Source organism: Lynx canadensis, chromosome D2, assembly GCF_007474595.2.
Source record: "Lynx canadensis isolate LIC74 chromosome D2, mLynCan4.pri.v2, whole genome shotgun sequence".
Classification (NCBI taxonomy): Eukaryota; Metazoa; Chordata; class Mammalia; order Carnivora; family Felidae; genus Lynx; species Lynx canadensis.
This window is the reverse complement of record NC_044313.2, coordinates 65,824,015-65,844,008: the sequence shown is the minus strand read 5'-3', so window position 1 is coordinate 65,844,008 and position 19,994 is coordinate 65,824,015. Positions and strand designations below refer to the sequence as shown.

The 19,994-nt window shown below is 44.1% G+C and overlaps 1 protein-coding gene across 1 annotated transcript in view; it reads right to left on the bottom strand.

Annotated features, from left to right (window-relative positions):
* Positions 1–19,994, bottom strand: part of CCDC6 (coiled-coil domain containing 6) — a 104,602-nt gene that overhangs the window by 83,617 nt on the left and 991 nt on the right.

Here is a 19,994-nt window from a genome sequence, read left to right as displayed (position 1 = left end):
CACCTACTTCCAGATCCTTCCTCAGGCCACATCCAGATCGCACCCTGACCACAATCTCTCAGTTCCTCAAACTTACCATGCTTCTGTGGCCGTCAGGATTTTTGCATGGCCTGTTCCCTTGGCCCAGAACATGTTTTTACCAATCCTCTCCATGGTTGACTTTTATTTATCATTCATATAATGGCAGCCCAAATGTCACCACAGAAAAGGTCTCCCTGGCTGCCCTAAACTAGTCGAGTTCCTGATTGTATCCTCTGAAAACCATATGCATGTTTCTTTTTTTGTTGTTTTTAAGTTTATTCATTTATTTTTGAGAGAGAGCAAGAGAAGAGAGCACGTGTGCGAGCAGGGGAAAGACAGAGCAAGGGAAAGAGAAAATCCCAAGTAGGCTCTGCACGGTCTTCAGAGCCTGATGTGGGGTTCGAACTCACAAACTGCGAGATCATGACTTGAGTCCAAGTCAGGAGTCAGACAGATACTCGACCAACTTAAGCCACCCAGGTGCCCCTGCATTATCTTTCAAGGCATCTATCACAATTTTAACTGTGCAATGTGAAATTAGTTGTCTGATGTCTATCCCCTTCTGCCTCACCCCCACCCCACACCCAGCTAGAACACAAGCCCCAAGAGGCAGGGAATGTCCCCTAGACCCTATCACAGTACCTGGCACACAGAATATCCTCAGAATTATTTATGAGATGAACAAAGATGACTGGCTAAATGTGAAAGAACGTTAAATTCAATTTAAGGTCCAGAGCTTTCAACCTATCTTTAAGCAGGGGAAATGGAAAATACTGCAAAGTAAAATAAAACCACCAGATAAAGAGTCTGAAACTAACCAGGAGAGAGAAATAATGACAATTAAACAAGTCCATTTAAGAAGGTTCTGGAGAGAGGAAAGGCTACCCCATAATACCCAAAATGCAAACAATTCAGTAACTGATCAATTCATCACAGGAGACTTAACGTAATTCAAGATCGTAGACAACAAATAAAGTGATAGTATAAAGAAAGACAAGGGAGAAAAAGGATACCAGGAGATGTGCCCCTAATATTCAGCCATGAATTCAAGTCATTGAAAGCAATCTGAAAGAATACCTAGCATTGTTACCTCTAGGATTTCTTCTGAATCTCTCTTTAAGATTTTAATTTTTAAGTAATCTCTACACTACGTGGGGCTCTAACTTACAACTCTGAGATCAAAAGTTGCACACTCTCCTGACTGAGCCAGACAGGTGCCCATGAATCTCTCTTAAATGCACTATGTTACCATTTCAATAAAAACACAGTAGTAGCCACCCTACGCTTTTTTCCAAAGGAGTAAATACACAGCAAAGTTTTACCTAATATGGTAATAATATTTCCTGTAGATTATGACATTAAGAAATCATAAAGGTAATAATATTTCCTGTACATTATGACATTAAGAAAGCGTAAAGAAACTTCACTGTGGCAAACAAAAAACAAAAACAAAAACAAAAAAGGACCCAATGCCAAAAGCCAAGTCAAAAGATAAATGAAAATGGGAAATTTTTTTCCTACTCAAAACTAGAAAAAAGGGCAAGTCCCTGTAATATATGGAGTGCTAAGAAAATGGCCAAGGGAAAGACCAACACCCCAGTAGACAATTAAAAACTGTGAAGTGGGCATTTGCAGAAAAAGAAACACATATGCTTACCCATCCCCTTGAGAGAAATGCAGACTACACCAAGATGCTATTTTTCCCCAGACCAGCAAAATCCAGGTTTGATAAAAGCATGGTATGGGGCCACCATTATCTCACTCATATCCTACTAATGGAAGTGTAAATGAGTACAAGCGCTATCAAGGGCGATTTGGCTACATCTGTTCTATTACACATGGACAGTACATCTGAAGCAGCAACATCACTTCTGGGAATTTACCCAGGAATTCAGTACTGTAAAGTGGAGTCATTTTGCACAGGTGTGATTTCTGGCTCTGCCCCCCTCTGGCTTAGGACTTCAGACAAGTTACCTAATCCTTGGTGAGCCTCAGTTTCCTCATCTGCAAAATGGAGACAATACTGGCTACTTCACAGGCCTAATTTGAGGACTGAGCCAATTTAAGGAAAAGGCTTAAGAGAGTGGCTGGTACGTAAGATGCACTAGATAAGCATTAGCAAATGCAGTGTATCCTCTTAGATACATTCACCCATATGCAAAATGATCCATGTTCAAGGTTACTGTAACATGAGACCAAAGACTGAAAACAAACTGGATGCCCAATGGTAAGAGACAGCCAGACAATGAATGACAATGCAACTGTAAGAAAGAATGAAGAAGTTAATGAATGTACTGTTATGGAAAATTCTCCAACATATAGTTAGGTAGAAGAGAGGAAAGGCACAGAACAAAAAAACATCTGTACCACCTTTTGTGTAAAAGGGAAGGGGAGCGCATATCATGAGATGCCTTTCTACTAAAAAAAAAATGCCAATTAAAAAATTAGAATTTTTTAGGTAATTATGTGACGTGATACACACATTAGCTAAAGCCATGGTGGTAATCATTTCACGATTTAGAAGTCTACCAAATCAACAGGTACACCTTAAACTTACACAATGCTTTCTGTCAATTAGGTCTCAAGAAAGCCGAAAAAAAGAACAGGGAAGGGGCACCTGGGTGGCTCAGTCGGTTGAGCAACCGACTTCAGCTCAGGTCATGATCTCACAGCTCATGAGTTTGAGCCCCGTGTCGGGCTCTGTGCTGACAGCTCAGAGCCTGGAGCCTGCTTTGGATTCTGTGTCTCCCTCTCTCTCTGCCCCTAACCCACTCGCATTCTGTCTCTGTCTCTCTCTAAAATAAATAAGCACTAAAAAAAAAAAAAAAAAAAAAAAAGAACGGGGAGAAAAAGAACATTTTTAATGGCAGCATCTTTTTCAAACCTTAGGTGAAATTAATATCTACTCACAATTGTATACACCAACGATTCCCAAACTTTGTTGCTGGTAATTTTGGAATTACCTGGGAATCTTTAAAATTACTAATGCCTGGCTCCTATCCTCAGATGCTGAAGTATGGGACCCTGGGTATCACGACTTTTAAAATTCTCCAGGTGATTTGGATGGAGAGGAAAGTCTGGAATCCACAGACTGGAAGGTGAGAGGCTACTAGTTAGAGAGGTCAGATGAGCATCCCAACAAAGAGCCACTGCTCTGAAAATAAACGAAGTCCCAAGCCCCCAGGTCAGCAGCCCACTTCAAACACTAGCTGACTTAGGCAAATTAAGAGCAAGGTAAAATTGTCTAGACCATCGCATGGAGGTGATTTCAACAGCCAGGACTCCACACACTTCTTTTTCTATGCCCAGGGCTTGGCCACCCTGCACCAGCCCCCACTGAGGCCTCTTATCACATGGAGTGGCCCTCCTGCAGAGCCCAGCACACATTTGGATAACTTCTGGTAAAAGGAGACTCACTCCCTTCACCAAACTTCAGCCAAGGAGCTAACAACCCAGGCCATCTACCCTGTTATCCGCCCATCCCATTTGTCAGCACTGCTGCACGGCCAATAATTTAATCACATTTCACCTGATTCTTTATTTTTAAGTTGAGACTCCCACTACCCCACCACCACCACCCTCTTACACACACAGACTTCCTGTGAGGCTCAAATGAAATAACCATGTTAACACCATTCTGTATCTGCTGCACAAGCTGCAGATTTCAGAGCTGCAGACTCTGGGCAAAGATGCTCATTTTTCTACCTGTCCAGAAGACATCTGTCTGCACACACTGCCCACAGCTTCCTGTCTGGTGCTCTCCAGCCCTGCGTGGCTTCACATAAGACACTACACCAGACTTTCTAGAAGCCCTAGATGCCAGCCCATCTTCCTAAGGCATGATTTCTCCAGAAAGCTCATCAGACACTTCCTAGCGAAAAGCCAGGGAAGACTGCAAAGGACGCCTCACTTCATACCTCCTTGCAGCAGACCTGCAAAAGCTGTGATTCTTGCCACACACACATCAGACAGTGACCAGAAGTCCACACCACTGGGCAACATGAGGGCTGGGAAGCCAGACTGCATACCTTCCTGAGAGCAGAACACATGATTGGGATGCTTGGGGACTAAGCACCAAGAAGCAGAGCAGCAGGTAAAAGGTCCCAATACCAGCTGCCAGCACACTTAGCAGGAAGAGATTCAGATCTAGGGCTAGCAGGCTCAAGGCACAGGGGTAAAGGCTTAAAGCAGAGAAGCAAGGATAACACATTTGATTCCAGAAAAGTCTCTCCTGTTTACCTTTCAAACACGAATTTACTACAGGAAATACTTTTTTTTCTCAGATGTGATACATAATGGCATGTGGTTATAAATCCTTATCAGCGATGCAAACTCAACTATTTATAGGTGAAACAATCTCAAGACTGACCACATGTTGATAATTGGTCAAGCTGGATGGTTTGCAAATTCACGTTCCTTTTGTGTATGCTTAAAATTTTCCATAATAAAAGTTTAAACAAAATCTTCTAACATCATAAAAACAAATTTCACAGCAGGAGAATGTGAGAAATGTATTCTAACAGCATGATCAAGTGCCAGACATTCAGCAGGGAGACAAGGCCACTAAGCCACTAACTTGAGCAGCTATTTTTCCTCCCAAGGCATCAGCCTCCTCATCAGAGCCCTGGGGCCCGTGACAGGACTGCCACTGGCCGTGAACTCCTTTCTGGTGCTGGCCAGGCATCCCGAGCTGTTTCCCACTGTTGAATGCCGCATGCTCTATCAGAAGCGGCTGGTCTTGAGGATATTCAAGGTGTCAGCTCCCCACCTGTCTCTCCTCTGTGAGAAAATTCATGTCAGCCATAAAGGACGACATGGACACACAAGAAAGCATTCTAGGAGAGGGGCTTCTGAGGCTCAAGAAAGACACACAGGAAAGGCCGCAAGTGTCAATTCAGCCATTCAGAGCTGGAGGAGCTGCTACAAGCGGAGCCTGTGGTTTCCAGCGGCCATGCCTCCGTCCATGCAGATCTCCCTGGCATGTCCTTCACTCACATCCTCCTGGGGAAATAAAAACCTACAAGTCCGCCAACACTCTGTCATCTGTGAAGTGTTCGACGACAGCCCAGGCCAAACATAGCCATTCCATTTTCATTTCTTCCTGAGCCAGTCCCAGGTCTGACTGGCCCCAGATCCCCACTGCCCTCCTCCCACTCTGCATGGGGTGACCTCTGAAGGCTGAAACTCCCAGTCCCCTGAAGCCAGCTAACTGCCCCTGGGTGTAGCCAAGCAGAGGTACTGGCAAGAGCCCGGAGGCTGGGAGAAGGGAGAATCGGGGTGTTCTTCCCCTTCTTATCCACCCTAGGCAGCATTCCTGTCTCAAGGCCCAGCTGGCTCCAGCTTTCTCTTGGTGCCCCCTGCCCCTGGGTTGATAACACTTCCTCCTCCCTCTGTCCTCCAGAGGAGGATGGGAGTGATATCCTGCTGTTCCAAACTCTCTGTACCCCCAAGGAGTGGTCTTCTCTACAGCTCCCCTACTGGGGCAACCAGGCCCTGGATTACATCCGCTTCCTCTCGTTCCACACAGTTTCCTCTTTACTGTGTAAGCCCTGCATGGGTGACTCGCCATCTTCCTTCAACTGTGCCATGGTCGCTGCTTTCTCACCAGTCTCTCCCCCCAGCCTCTCAGCCTCTTCACAGCAGGCCCCAGGTCTGCTTGGGCTTCCGATGCCCTTAGCTCAGGGCCATGCACTCAGTTATTCATCATACCCCGCCGTGCTCCTAAAAGGACGTCTCAAGCGTAGAGCCAGCACTTGGTAGATATCCAAAATCGGCTGAGTTAAATAAACACCAAGGATACCTCATAATCTTTTAAAAGTCAGAAGAAGGTCACAAGAAAACTCTCAGAAACATCTTTAAGGGACAGAAAGAAGGATGCTTTTGAGAGGAAACTGATTCTACGGATTCACCACCCATGAATTACAGCAACTTCCCAGACAACAGGCCAAGGACTAAGGTTATGAATTTAAAAAACAAAACTGTGCTATGTTCCCAGCTCCTACAAGAAATTTCACAGACCCTTATAGCTGCAGGAATACAACCCAGTGGCTAAGAGCAGGGGCTCCAGGGACAGGCTGCCAAGTCCTGGCCCCACCACCTACGAGCTGACTGACCCCAGACCTCAGCTCCCTCAGCCTGTAAAGTGGCACGGTTGTGCCCTGTGGCTTTGTTTCCGGAGCTAACTCAATTAAACAGGCGCACAGTGCCATCAGTCACTATCCACAGCATAGCTCCAGGGTCTCCAATCCAAGTGCCTTCGGAACAGGAAGGAAATAAGCAAGTGCAGCTGCTGTAGGCATGAGAAGCAGCAGAAGTGATGCCCAAGACAACCAGAGCATCCGTGCCTGTCCCACCACATTCTCTTTCAGAAGTCTTCTAAATCTCCAAAGCTAAACCACTCGCTGTGGGCCACACGCAGGCTGCCAGTGAGTCATCCCTGAATCCTAAACAAGCCTTCCCAGGGAACAGGAGAAGACTGAGGCCCCAAAATAATATGCGATCGTCGCCTGGCCCCAGGAACTGTGAGAAGCCAAGAGGCCCCATTCTTCCCATGCCATCTCAGGTTGAGAAGGAAAGGAGAAATGAAATGAGAGGGTTGGTAACATATGGCCAAAGAGAAGGGACACCTGAGGCACACAAAGGTGGCTTCCAGAGAGGAACAAATAAATACGTGGGTGGTGGGAGGGCAGAAAAAGTGAAAGCAAACAGAGTAGTTGAGGAAGAAGAAGGGCTGAGGTCCTGAAAACCCCGACAAGCCACACTAAGGAAAGGGCACTGGGTTGGCTTTGTGAAAGAAAAAGAAGATGGGCCAATCCATAATAACTGGACAAAGAGGGAAAAGGAAGTCACGTGCTGCCTGTGTCCTGAGGGCTTTCAGAAGTCACCTCATTCATGAGGCAAACCTGAGAGCTAAGATAATATGATCTGTTTTTAAAGAAGGCATGTTGTCTTTGGGGTCAGATAAAAGGCCAAATGATCACAGAACCAGGAAGAAGCAAAATGGAGATATTTTTAAGTCCTATGGGTTTTAAGACTGCCGGATAAAATACAGGATGCGTCATTAAATCTGCATTTCATATAATTTCTTAGTATACCTAGTTCCATGCAACACTTGGAACATACATATACTAAAAAAGTATTCATTGTTTATCCGAAATTCAAATATGGTTCCTCATCCTGTTTTTATTTGCCAAATCTGGCAACCCTATCTGGTTTCCAAATCTCTCTCCATTATATCAAGTTCACTCAAAGAACCTTGGGGTGGAAAAACAAAGGAGCTTATGAATAAAACTGAAAGGAGGGATAATCCACACATATGGCCTAGCGGAGAATGCTGTTCTGCAACACATAAAATTGAGAGCATAAAAACGAAAAAGGTGAGCAGTGGGACCCACAGGAAAGTGACAACTAGAGAAAGAATACACTGTGGCAGTGCTGTGTGGCAAAGCCTAATGGTTTTCATCTGTGCACTAACAAGTGAATTCCAATTGTGTTTTCACATCACCCAACAGAAATTCCAATGACCCAGAGCTACAGGGCTCTGGGCCAAGCAAGAGCAAACCAAATAAAGGATTAAAGTCATTAGTGCTAATCTCCCTTACCTGAAAAAGAATGGGAAGGCATTCAAAGTACTTTGGGAGGGGGACTGAGACAGACCAAAAGACTCCAACAGTCTTGGCTTATGGCCACACCTCCTCAGCAAAAGTAGTAAGGGCTTTCCTGGGTTCAAGAAGGCTTACTTTAACTTATTTACAATGCTGGCTGAGTCCCTGAATTATACCAACTGTCCTCCTTGCCCCCCTTCCATTATACCAAAAGCCTTCACACTGGGACAATAAAACCACAACCGTGCCCTGGTGAAAAGCATGTTCCTTCAACCTTCAAAAAGTCCCATTTCTATTGCTAGAGAGAAAGATCCAGAGGCAACAGAAAGAGTACAGGTCACTTGAGGAGTCCCCTGCAGACAGAAAACTACCGGCCTCCCACAGACTGGTCCTGGCTCACAAGCTGGAGCTGTCCTTCATCATTCAGGAACCGCAAACCTGCAAAGTCAGTCCATTTCAAAGACATTCATGTTTTGGCTTCTGTTCTTTAGACCAGCAGCTAAACAGGAGTGGCACTGGTGTCTCAGCCATCAAAGCCCACCCTCTGGAATCCACACTCCCTTGAAACAGGGTCAGAAGTCACAAAACAGAGAAGCAAGCTTTGACTGTCTGCTGCCCACAGTGCTAAAGACAGAAAACTAGGAAAAGGCACACGTCGGCTCCTATTTCAAGAAATGACGGAAAGAGCCCTACAACCGACCTACAAGGAAAAATGCATCTCTTTTAGGAAACATGTTTGCCTCTTGCTCTCCTTTTATTTTTACGCCACCACACAGGCTGGCTTACTCCTGACTCACCAAACCCTAGGAAATCGGCCAGGTTCCCAGGCATCCCAAACTGCCAGAGAAACACAGGCCCTAAAAAGCCAGGATGCAGAGCTCCCCAACTTAAGGCCTCCAGACAGCTCAGGGCTTGGGGCCTCAATCGCCTCCCCCCTCAGCTTTCCAGATGTTATTTTGATAACACCATCTTACGAAGAAAAGTTTTGATTCTGAAATATATTTTGGAAAACAATAGGAAGTATGGGGGTACTAATAATCTAAATACCATACTCCACAGGAATATCAGTTCACAAATTATCAAAACACTCTGATGTGCATGCTCTCATTTTACACCTACAACAGCAGTAGGATAGAGGTATGCTAAAGAAGGTAGTAAGCCCACCAAGGTTCACAGGCTCTGAACGCAATGTAACTTAGCTAGTAAGGTGGCCGGAGCCTCCAATGACTGGGAGCTACGTCCTGCAGGGCCTCGCATCCTCTGGTGTGCCACCCTCCTTTCCCACTGCCCAGTGAGCACTGCTGAGGGAAGGGGTGGGCTGACCCAGAGGGCACACGCCAGAACAGTTCCACAGACACACAAAATGGGGATACTGCACAGCTTTAAAAAACCCTACCTCTATATGCAACAACAGGGATACTGTTTAATATCAGTAAATATACAAACTAGGATATCAAAGCAAAGAATCCAGACACGCAATAAAAACGTTCCGTATAAAACCACTTATGGGAAGTTTAAAAATAAGCAAAACAAATCTACAGTGACAGAAGTCAGTGCAAGGTTACTTTCTGGGGTGTGAGGACTAGAACAGAGGACAGGGGAGGTTGGTGAAGGAAATGATAATAGCATGTAGCTTGAGCAGGGTGATGATGACACTGGTGAATTCATTTGTAAGTTCATGCAGCATAAATTTGTGCATTCAAACCTTGTGCACTTCACTGTAAGCTTGTCATACTCCATTAGAGTTTATGAAAACCTGGGCACCCCCAAAACAAATCCCACAAAGTTTACGGAGCATCTCCTACAGCATCAAGGCTGTGGGAAAAATGATCCTTCAAATGGCAGGACTTTTCTGCACCAGTCGCATGTGAGGTACCCTCAGATTGCCTATGTTCAAATCCCTGTTCTACCACTTACTGTGACCCTCAAGGTGTCACTGACACCTACACCTCATTTCTTCCTCCGAGACGTGGAGATGGCAAAGGGTTGCTAGAGTTCCCACAAAAATCGTTTTGAAATGTACCAGGCACACAGTAAAAGACAGTACCGTGTAGCTACCACCATGGAATAAGACAGATCATCTCACAGGTGATAAATGACAAAGTACATGCCTTCAAATAGCTTAGGAGGAAAACACGAAGAAATGTCAGCACTAAGCAGCCAGAGCAGATTATGAAAATACAGAACTGTTCCTATTGTTCCCCTGCCCCCTCCCCACCCCCCTTCTGCAGTCAGCTCCTGGAGGGGAGCCAGAAATGGCAGCCACCAGGCTTGCCTAGCAGGGTCCTGCTCTCCTCCCCAGTTTGCCTCCTTTCCCCAACACTCAGGTTCTGAGTCAGGGAGGAATGCCCCTCTTGCCACGCCTCTGCCCCCATCTTCCTCTAGATTAACTTCCATTTATCCTTCAGGCTGTAGCTTAAAAATCACAGCCTGGACTACGGTCCCCACTTGCAGATTGAGTCAGGGGCCCTTCACCAACTTCCCAAGTGCTGTCTCATCCCACTGATATATATGGCACATTGCCTAGTATACAGCAGGTGATCAATACGTTTGTTTAAAAAAGAAAAAAAATCCACTATGACTGCGCTTGTCAGACTATTTTTAAGTAGAGGTTATAAAAGAAGTACAAAGAGACTGATTCCAGACTGGGACAGGAGCAAAGGGAGGGAGAAGAGGGGAGCCCAGATGGCTGTGTTATAAGCACAGGGGCAACCTACCAGGGTTCCCTGGATAGGCCACAGGCTGCCCCCTCCCATCACCATTTCTCTTCCAAGGCAGGGAGACTGCTACCCTGGAAACACTCCCTTAGGCCTGGCATCCCGGGAATTTGTCGTGGTGACAGGGCAGCCGTGACTGCTCTCACTGAAGGAACAGGAGTGCAGAAAACGAGGAGGAAAACGCCCACAACAAAATAAAGACAAAACTGATCATAAATTGACTTATACCCCACCCTCCCCAGGCTGTGCAGCCTGCACTTATGCTCTGAGGACAGGCCTGCATTCAAATTCCGCCCCCCGCTCCACCCGCGGCCTGCGTTGGAAAGCTGGCAAGTTATATAACCTCTCTGAGCCTAAACCTGCATAGCAATGCATTACAGCAGTACTGACCCCACAGGATGGTGCTAAGGGTTAAATAAGAAAATACAAGCAGATCCCTCCCAACAGTACCTAACCCCACAGTAAGTGCTGCATGAATATTAGCTGTTATCACAGCAACACAATCTGCTTTGGAAATAGAGCAATGCTGGTAAATAAGAATTGTTAATTAATTTTTTCAATCTTTTGGGTTTTTTCAACCTTTCTTAAATTGTGATCTATTCAAAATGCCATCAAGGAAATTAAATGCTTGCAACACACACACACACACACACACACACACACAAAGAGGGGCGCCTGGGGAGTTCAGTAGGTGAAGCATGCGACTCGATCTCAGGGTTGAGTCCCACGCTGGGTGTAGACATCACTTAAAAATAAAATCTTTTTAAAAGTTAATTAATGTTAAAAAATACAAAATTTAAATTAAAAAAAAAAAAAAAAGCACTCATGATTGATGAGGAGTCAGGGCAAAGTCCTGTCCCCTGACAGTGGGTTACTCCCTCCCAAGGTTCTTCTTGAGAGGGTGCCTCCTCTAAATGCAAAGTAGGACAAAAAGTGCTGAGCCCAGGGCTGGGGTACCATCCATGTTTGCTGAATGACAGAAAACCAGATGAGGGAAAGCCCCAATAACAATAAAAACTGGAGATGGAGCAAGATAACAACAGCACTTTAAAATCTTTTCAGTCCCTTGGGGCGCCTGGGTGGGTCAGTCAGTTAAGCGTCCAACTTCAGCCAGGTCACGATCTCGCGGTGCGTGAGTTCAAGCCCCGCGTCGGGCTCTGGGCTGATGGCTCGGAGCCTGGAGCCTGTTTCCGATTCTGTGTCTCCCTCTCTCTCTGCCCCTCCCCCGTTCATGCTCTGTCTCTCTCTGTCCCAAAAAAATAAATAAAAACGTTGAAAAAATAAAATAAAATCTTTTCAGTCCCAATTCATAACTTTAACACCAGGATAATAAAAAACAGCTAGCTGCTTTTGTAGATCACTATAAACTTTTCCTTTAAAAAATTTTTTAAAGTAATTTTTAAGTCACTAAGAATAGAGGTTATTAGGGCCTAGAGGTAAAGGGAAATGAGGAGGTATTATTTAATAGAGACAGTTTCTGTTTGGGATAGTAAGTTCTGGAAATGGATAATGGTAATGGTTGCACAACACTGTGAATGCACTTAATGCCACTGGATTGTACACTTATGGTTAAACTGGTAACTTAATGTTGTGTATATTTTACTGTATTTTTTTAATGTTTATTTATTTATTTTGAAAAGTGTATGGGGGGGGAGGGGCAAAGAGAGAGAGGGAGAGAGAGAACCCCAAGCAAGCTCCCTGCTGTCAGCACTGATCCTGAGTGGGCTCGAACTCACAAACTGCAAGATCATGACCTGAGCTGAAGTCAGACGATTAACCGACTGCGCCACCCAGGCGCCACTATGGTGTATATGTTTAAATTGTACTCTGGTTAGCAAAGATGTTAAAAGCATCTAGCCAATTTTTTTCTCCTCAAATTTTAGTGTTTCTATAATCAGAAGCTCCTAAATGAAGCAGAGACACAATGTTTTGACTCTCAGCAAATGTCTTTGTTTAGATAAATTAAGGCCTGTCTAGTGAAGACCAAAAAAAAAAAAAAAAAAAAAAAAAAAAACCACCAAAAACAAAAATCTCAATAGAATAAAAGTTATTATTTGAGTTGGTATATTAGGATAACAGAAAAACAATCACCACTTACATGAAAATAATGTCACAAGTTGAGAAGCTCTTTCTATAATTAAACACCAAATAAATTATTTTTCTCAAGACTATTTTAACCTTTCTAATTCAGTCACAAAAAGCCAACTGCACAAAAAAGACTCTTTGCTTAGGAAATCAACACATGAAGTGTTTCATCTACTGCAGGTACTAGATTTCGAAGAACTTTCCTTAGCTCATACAGACTTCCATGTTGTTTTCACTCTGTCACTTTCCTCTTTCCTTCTATGGAAAACTTTTTTGAATCATGACCAATGTCTGGCTAAATATCCTAACTCTGCTCCTCAGTACCAAGTGGCCTCATTTGATCCGAAGTGCCCTGAGATGCCCTGGAGGGTATTAGCCAGATCACCCTGGACACACACCTGGCACCCACAGGAGGCTGGTCTGATCTGGAACAGATGCATGGAAGATTATCCCGTCAATCAACACTGCTTAAAAAAAAAAAAACCAAAAAAAAAAAAAAAAAAAAACCTGGAATTTGGAATTGCCCATAAACTAGTATCTCTAATTAACTTTACTGTATGAAGTCTTTACTTTCACATGGTTTGGGATTAAAGACTTAGGAAATTCGATCCATCCAACAGTATTCCATGAAAGGAATGTGGGTGGGCCTCAGGGCATAACAGGAACAGAGGAAAAACCACCTAGATCATTTCAATCTACCAGCAGATGCAAATTATAAAATTAAGACTTCAGTGGCATTTCTTTTCAATCACCACAAAAACAAAAAAGAAAATTAAAAACAAACAAAAACCTACCAGTACCACCTCAACATAGACAAACTGAGCAACCCGTTCTCCCCATCTTGGCCTTATAAAACCAACTACAAGCTAATTAAACTGTGAGTGAAGAGGGCACATCATTTCCCTTGAAGGGACTCAACAAGACAAAGAGGGTGACATAGCCCTCCCTGGAACCCCTGCAAGAGTCTGCTGAACCTCCTTTCTTGCTTGCACCTGCACTTCACCACTCTCTGGACTGGAAAGTGCTGGAGAGGGAATGGCTGCTCCTCTGCTGAGTTCGCTACATCAGCAAGCCAGGGCCAAGCTGTTAGGAAGTCCAGTGTAATGCTTGGGAAGCTGCTAGAGAAGCCCTTACACTGCTTCTGAGTGCTTCAGAGCACTGGCACCCAGGAGGCCAGTACTCCGAGAAGTACTGGGAGGTTGAATCGTGCCTATTTTTCAGGCTGTACTCCTCACATACCATTTTGTGCCTTACTGACAAGGCAAAAGGGGGAAGAAATCACAGAAAATTTCCCATCATTAAATAAGTATTATAATGAATTTTAATCACTAAACTGTACCCCATACATTAGAGCTAGGGACCAATAATAAGGGGGTGGGTTATTTCTAAATAAACCATAAATCAAACAATTAGCCTTTTTTGAACATTCTTCTCACCTAAATGAGAACACCTCTGCAAAGTAAGGTTTGTAATTTACTGGAGTGAACACTGAAATAAAACTCACAGCTGTGAGTTTCACAGCCATGAAAGATAAGAAAATTTGACAATATTGGGGAAGGAAGAGTTTGCAAGTTAACACCACTCTGAGATCCTGATGATTAGAAACATTTTCCAGAGCATTAGTTTCCCTATCAAAAAATTTCAACCACCACCAAGCAAGAACACACTGAACCTGTGAACACTGACTTCACCAGCTTTGACAATAATTCAATCTATCTAAAAGCACCTGCATTGTGATTGAAAACAAAAAGCAACACCTACCCACTGAGGGAAGAAGTATGGGAGGGAAAGAGGAAGAGGAAGGTTACTCCTGGTTCAGCCTGGCTGTAGTTGAAAAGGTCAGATGAGCATTTCTAGGTGTAAATGCAACGATCGCTGCAAGGCATTTAAGAAGAAATGCAGGGGCGCCTGGGTGGCGCAGTCGGTTAAGCGTCCGACTTCAGCCAGGTCACGATCTCGCGGTCCGGGAGTTCGAGCCCCGCGTCAGGCTCTGGGCTGATGGCTCGGAGCCTGGAGCCTGTTTCCGATTCTGTGTCTCCCTCTCTCTCTGCCCCTCCCCGTTCAAGCTCTGTCTCTCTCTGTCTCAAAAATAAACGTTGAAAAAAAGAAAAAAAAAAAGAAGAAATGCAAGCACACTGTGTGTGACACCATTACCAAGCCCCTGCAACTCCACCCTGCAAGCCTCCCATGGACATCTACAAGGATTCAGCCAAGTCTCCCAATCTCCTTTGCAGATACTTCCCCAAATAGAGCTTCAGGTCACGGGTACTTGCAGAGATGCACGATAGCACATTGTTTCCCAGAGGCAGCTGTGGGGCATTTCAAAACTAACGAAAGTCATGAGAAAACACTGAAATGATCTGTCACCATTACCAAAACTGAAGTGGTAAATCTGAACATGCCAACAGAACCACATTTTCCCCCTAAAAGCCTGGCTCAAAAATCCTTGGAAAGGTGAAACTGAAGACACTTTGTCCCCCTTTCAGAGGTGAAGTGTATCTTGAACATCTAGATATAGCTACAAGGTAACCTATAACCTCACCCACCCTTAGAAAACAAGAGCTTGGGTTGCATTGATTGTAATGGTCCCCCAAAGTATACACTGTATTCATTCATCCATCTAGCCTCTTTAACCAACCCCTGTGAAACCCATATGTGCTGTTGTTCAGAACACATGCAGCAGGAGAGTGACCCTATTAGTACAAGGTCAAGACAGAATGGGCACAAAACAACAACCACTGCAGTACCCAGGGCCTCCTGAGTCAACTCAACATACCCTTGAGTATCTACCACATGCCAGGCACTGAGAAATGGGAGTGAACAAAGCAAAATCTGCCCCTGGAAGAATGTATACCCCTGCTGAGGGGCACCTATGTGATGGGGTGGTAGAGGGAGTGACAGATGGGTCCTGTGGGAGCACATGAATGGGCACAAAGCCCACTGTGTGGCTGGTACAGAGGCAGTGGCATGTGCACTGGGGTGGGGGTGGAAAAGGTAGTATAGTCTACTAGGATTTACGAGGTAAAAGGGAAGGGAGGAGTCAGGGATAGGATTAAGGGCAGGAAGTCTATCCCAGAGGAGTCAGAGAGACCTATTGAAATTCCAGCAACTAGCAGTTCAACCAAGTGAGAGCTTCTAGACGTTGAGGGGTAGGTGTGTGAAGCAAGCAGGGGCCAGAGCAAGAAGGGCCTGGTAAACCACAGAAAGTTTACCTGGATCCAGAGGGTAATGGAGAGCCACTGAATGTTTTTAAACAGGCAATGACTAGTTTCAGATTTTTGCTGTAGGCCAGTGTCTTTGGTCTTGAACAAGAGTCACTGAAAACCAGGTACTGGTGATTCTCCCACCCCAGCAAAACAAAAGGAACACTGCAAAAGACTGTCACAATCTCCTCTAACATTCTGTGTTTTTTTAATCAAATACAATTACATTACATGAAACAGAAGAGACATCAACATGAAGAATTTCAACTGCAGAAGAAAGCTAACCATATAGCCTTTGTAACAAAACTGAACCATGTACAATTAGACCTAACTGTGAGGTCAGACGTTCTCAAAGTTCTGTCTAAAGCTGGGTGTTTTCCATTAAGAATCTAAGCGGGGAAAAAAAAAATTTTAACAACAACAAAAAAAGACATACACCACACCTCTTTACAAGGGCAATGTCAATCTGACAGCTTCAGAGTCTGCCAAAATTAAGTCTTAAAAACGGAAAATAGTGTATTAAGCTTCCAGAGTAAATAACCCCAAATCCACAACATTTACTATATGGAAGATTTTATTGGTTAATGAAACCATTACACTGTTGATGTTTAAAATAGCCAGGCTTTCTAATCATGCATACAAACCTGTTTTTCTACTGTAACTTCAAAATTCCTTTGTATTTCTGTATTTCCCTAAAGTTCTAGAATAAAGAACTAACTTTATAGTTAGAGAAAGATACTCAAATACTAGGCCTTTATTTTCAAACCAGACACATGCTATTAGGTCTGAACCAGTCTAGAAAAGGCATACGCCTTAGAGACCAGCCATGCCAGGTGAAAGCTCCACTTATACTGAGAATACTACCAGCTCATCTAGAACTGTAAAACCATCCAACTAACGCCCATTATAGCATTTCCTCATCTCAGAGACCACCACCCCTGGACATCTCTTACTACAATGAATCAGATCATCTCCAATTACATTTTCACCCACAATAAAAGCAGGATAAATCTAGCCTAACATATAAAAGCTATTCAACAGACTGAGCATTTGTTTTTTGTGTACTTTCTCCACGCCAAAGAAGAAATTATGAGCTATAATCAGCATCCTGGTTCCACTGCTGATTTACTGGGAGAAATTGGATAATCACTCAAAACATTCCACTCTTCACGTAAGCCCCAAGTAAAACATACTAGGGGCAAGCTCGTGACTCCCAGATGCACCAGGCACTTGGACACATGGATGAAAGGCCTCATCCAGCTGATTCTTCCCTAGAGATAATGTTTAACTTTATCATACAGATGCTGAGAACAGGGACCCATGAAACCAGTCCTTTATTAAATAGGTAGCTTGATCCAAGTAAGCATTTATATACCAAAATACACAGAAATGATCACTAGTTAAGATTTCTACTAGCCTTTGGACGGGTTTTTAAAAGAGGGCACAACAATGAGGTACCTACACACCTATCAGAATGGCCAAAATCCAAAACAATGACAACAGCAAAAGCTGGCAAGTATGTGGATCAACAGGAATGCTCACTCACTCCTGGTAGGAATGCAACATGGTACAGCCACTTTGGAAAGACCATTGAGCCGTTGCTTAACAAAAATACTCTAACCATACAATCCAGTAATTGCACTCTTTGGTATTTACTCAAAACAGCTGAAATCTTCTGTCCACACAAAGCCCTGCACACAGATGTCTGGTGCAGCTCTACTCTTAATTGCCAAAACTTGGAAACAACTAAGTCCTTCACAGGTTAATGGATTACTATGAAGACAGTAAAAAAAGATCAGTGGGTGCTAGGTTAGGGAGGGATGAGAAGGCAAAGCACAGAGGAGTTTTAAAGTACTTGGTCTACTCTGCAGGATACTACAATAGTAGATATGTGTCATTATACATTTGTCCAAACCCACAGAATGTACAAACACCAAGATGAACCCTAATGTAAACTAAGGACTTTGGGTGATTATGATGGGTCAAAGTTGGTTCATCAGTTGGAACAAATGCACCACTCTGGTGGGGAGTGTTGATAATGGGGGAGGGGAAGGACAAGGAATATATGAGAAATCTCTGTACTTTCCCCTCAATTTTGCTGCAAACCTAAAACTACTCTAAAAAAATAAGCTGCTAAAAAAAAAAAAAAAAAAAAAAAGAGCCACACTCTTCCACAGTGTGGCTGATTAGCAGTGTACCTTCCTGGACATATATGCAGGGAAAAGGAAAGACACTCACAATCACCTTTAGTGCTCAAGAATATTAAAGTTAATATTGTAAGTAAAGGAACTAATAAGAGCCAGGAGAGCAAGTAATAGGATTATGACACCATCTTCCCTTTAAATTAACTAAAATATGAAAAATCTAGCAAGGCCTTCATTGAATTGAATATAGGCCTTATCACAAACTTTCTAGGCAGCTACTAATAAGGGCTATGTTTAACTTAGAGTTGTTAGGAGTTGTCCAGCTTAACCTTGACAGAAACTACGACACAGTATTGTTCAATGGGCTCCTTACACCCACAGACCCATTTCACACAGTCACACACATCTCTCCTCCCATATTGCATACATGAGAGGTCAAGCCCACTTCAACACAACCTGGGTCCAAAATTCTCAGAAGCTTAAAAGAACTCTTCTCTGCATTTGCCTTAATAACACCTGTCAAATACTAAGGAACCAGGTAAACCACAAGCATTTTTGTTTCCTTGAAAGTATGAATTAGAGATCAAAGAAGAACTGAGTACCAAAAGGTACTTGTAGGCTGTCATCTAAAACAGTATTAAAACTCTACTCAGTACGGCCACATTTCACAAAGTATATCTGGTGGGGTGTCAGTTTTAGCTGAGGGTAAGTGCTAAGAAATAAAGCTACCACGTCACACACTCGTCAAACCAAGTGTTCAGAAGGCCTCCGATCTTATGCACCAGGAATGAACACATTTGTCCATGTGAAGCCAACATGTTTGTGTATAATTTACAGACCTACTTATAATACGGTCAACTGTCAAACAGATACCCTTTCACAGTATCTCCACCCCTAATCCTCTCTCCCAAACAAACAAAAACAGCCTGAATTGCTCACTGTATACAAGAGGCTAGAGATTCTGTTTCATATAAGTTTTACTACTTTCTATGGTTCACATTCTCCAAGAGACTAACCCTCTCATTTACTAACTCAAACCTTAAATAAACTGCTTCCACCAACTTCCCCCTCTTCTCAAACCCCCACTCAGCAGAGACCTCTCTCTCGGCCAAGAAAGCTAAAGAAGGCTTGGAAGTGGCTGCCTCTGCAAATTCCTCCCTCTTCCTACCAAAAGGGCACTTCAAGAACTTGACAGTCTGGAAATGCGTGAATGTTGTTCCCATTCCATTCACCAGGACTGGATTTGAGCATGCAAAGTGTCTTTCTATAATCAATTTCTATTTAGGCTGCCAATCACACTGAAACTTTGGTGGAAATCTGCTTCTTAAGCAAATTCAGAATGCCATCCAGGTCCCATGTATGAGCTAGCACTGAGGGAGCATACACACCCACTCACACATACACACTCACTTCTCTGCTGAAGACTTTTTCTGGCACAGGGGCATCCTAAACTTGCCCCGTTTCATTTCCAGACTGTCATCTTTGATCCATTCCCAAATTCATGCTTTTTTCTCCATCTGAAGGTTCAGTCTCATCAGCTATGGTGCAGCAACTATGGTAATTTATGCCCTTGATTTTTTGACATTTTCTTCTCAGCTCCTGGCTGGGAAACTGTTTTGATCTGAATAGAGTTGTCTGTATGGGGATTCTGCATGTTAATGATGTGGCTAGCTGGCAGGGATATTAGGTGAGAGCACACGGTGTACTTTTTCCAGTTATGTTTCGCCTCATCACGGCTATAGTGGCCTTTCTAACCGCCTGCTTCGCTAGGAGGGAGACTACACACCTAATCTTACCCTCTTCGGGTGAGCCTCGGGCGCCAGGTGGAAACAGAACAGTCTGTTCTCTCATCAAGTATCTGGACTCAGAGGCTAAATATCCCTAGACACTCCACCACCAATGAAGCAAACACACGTACATCCTCCTCCGCAAGGGAAAAGGAGTCAGTCGATACCCTTCACGGTTTCAGGCTGTCCAAGCTGCACACCCTTCACTCTGTCCAGGTTTAGTGTAAGATGCTGCATTCCCCAGGCTGTGCACTGCCGCTGGCACCCCCTACACTCAACCCGAACCAAGGAAAGGACTTCCAACGGAGGTGGGAGCATCAGCTCCGGTACCCGCCCTTCCCTCTCAATCCTGGCCAGAAAACTCCACTTCCCGGATTCCCAGCCACTCTCTCCCGCCCCCTCCCCGGGCGATCAAGCTAGCGCCGTACAGATG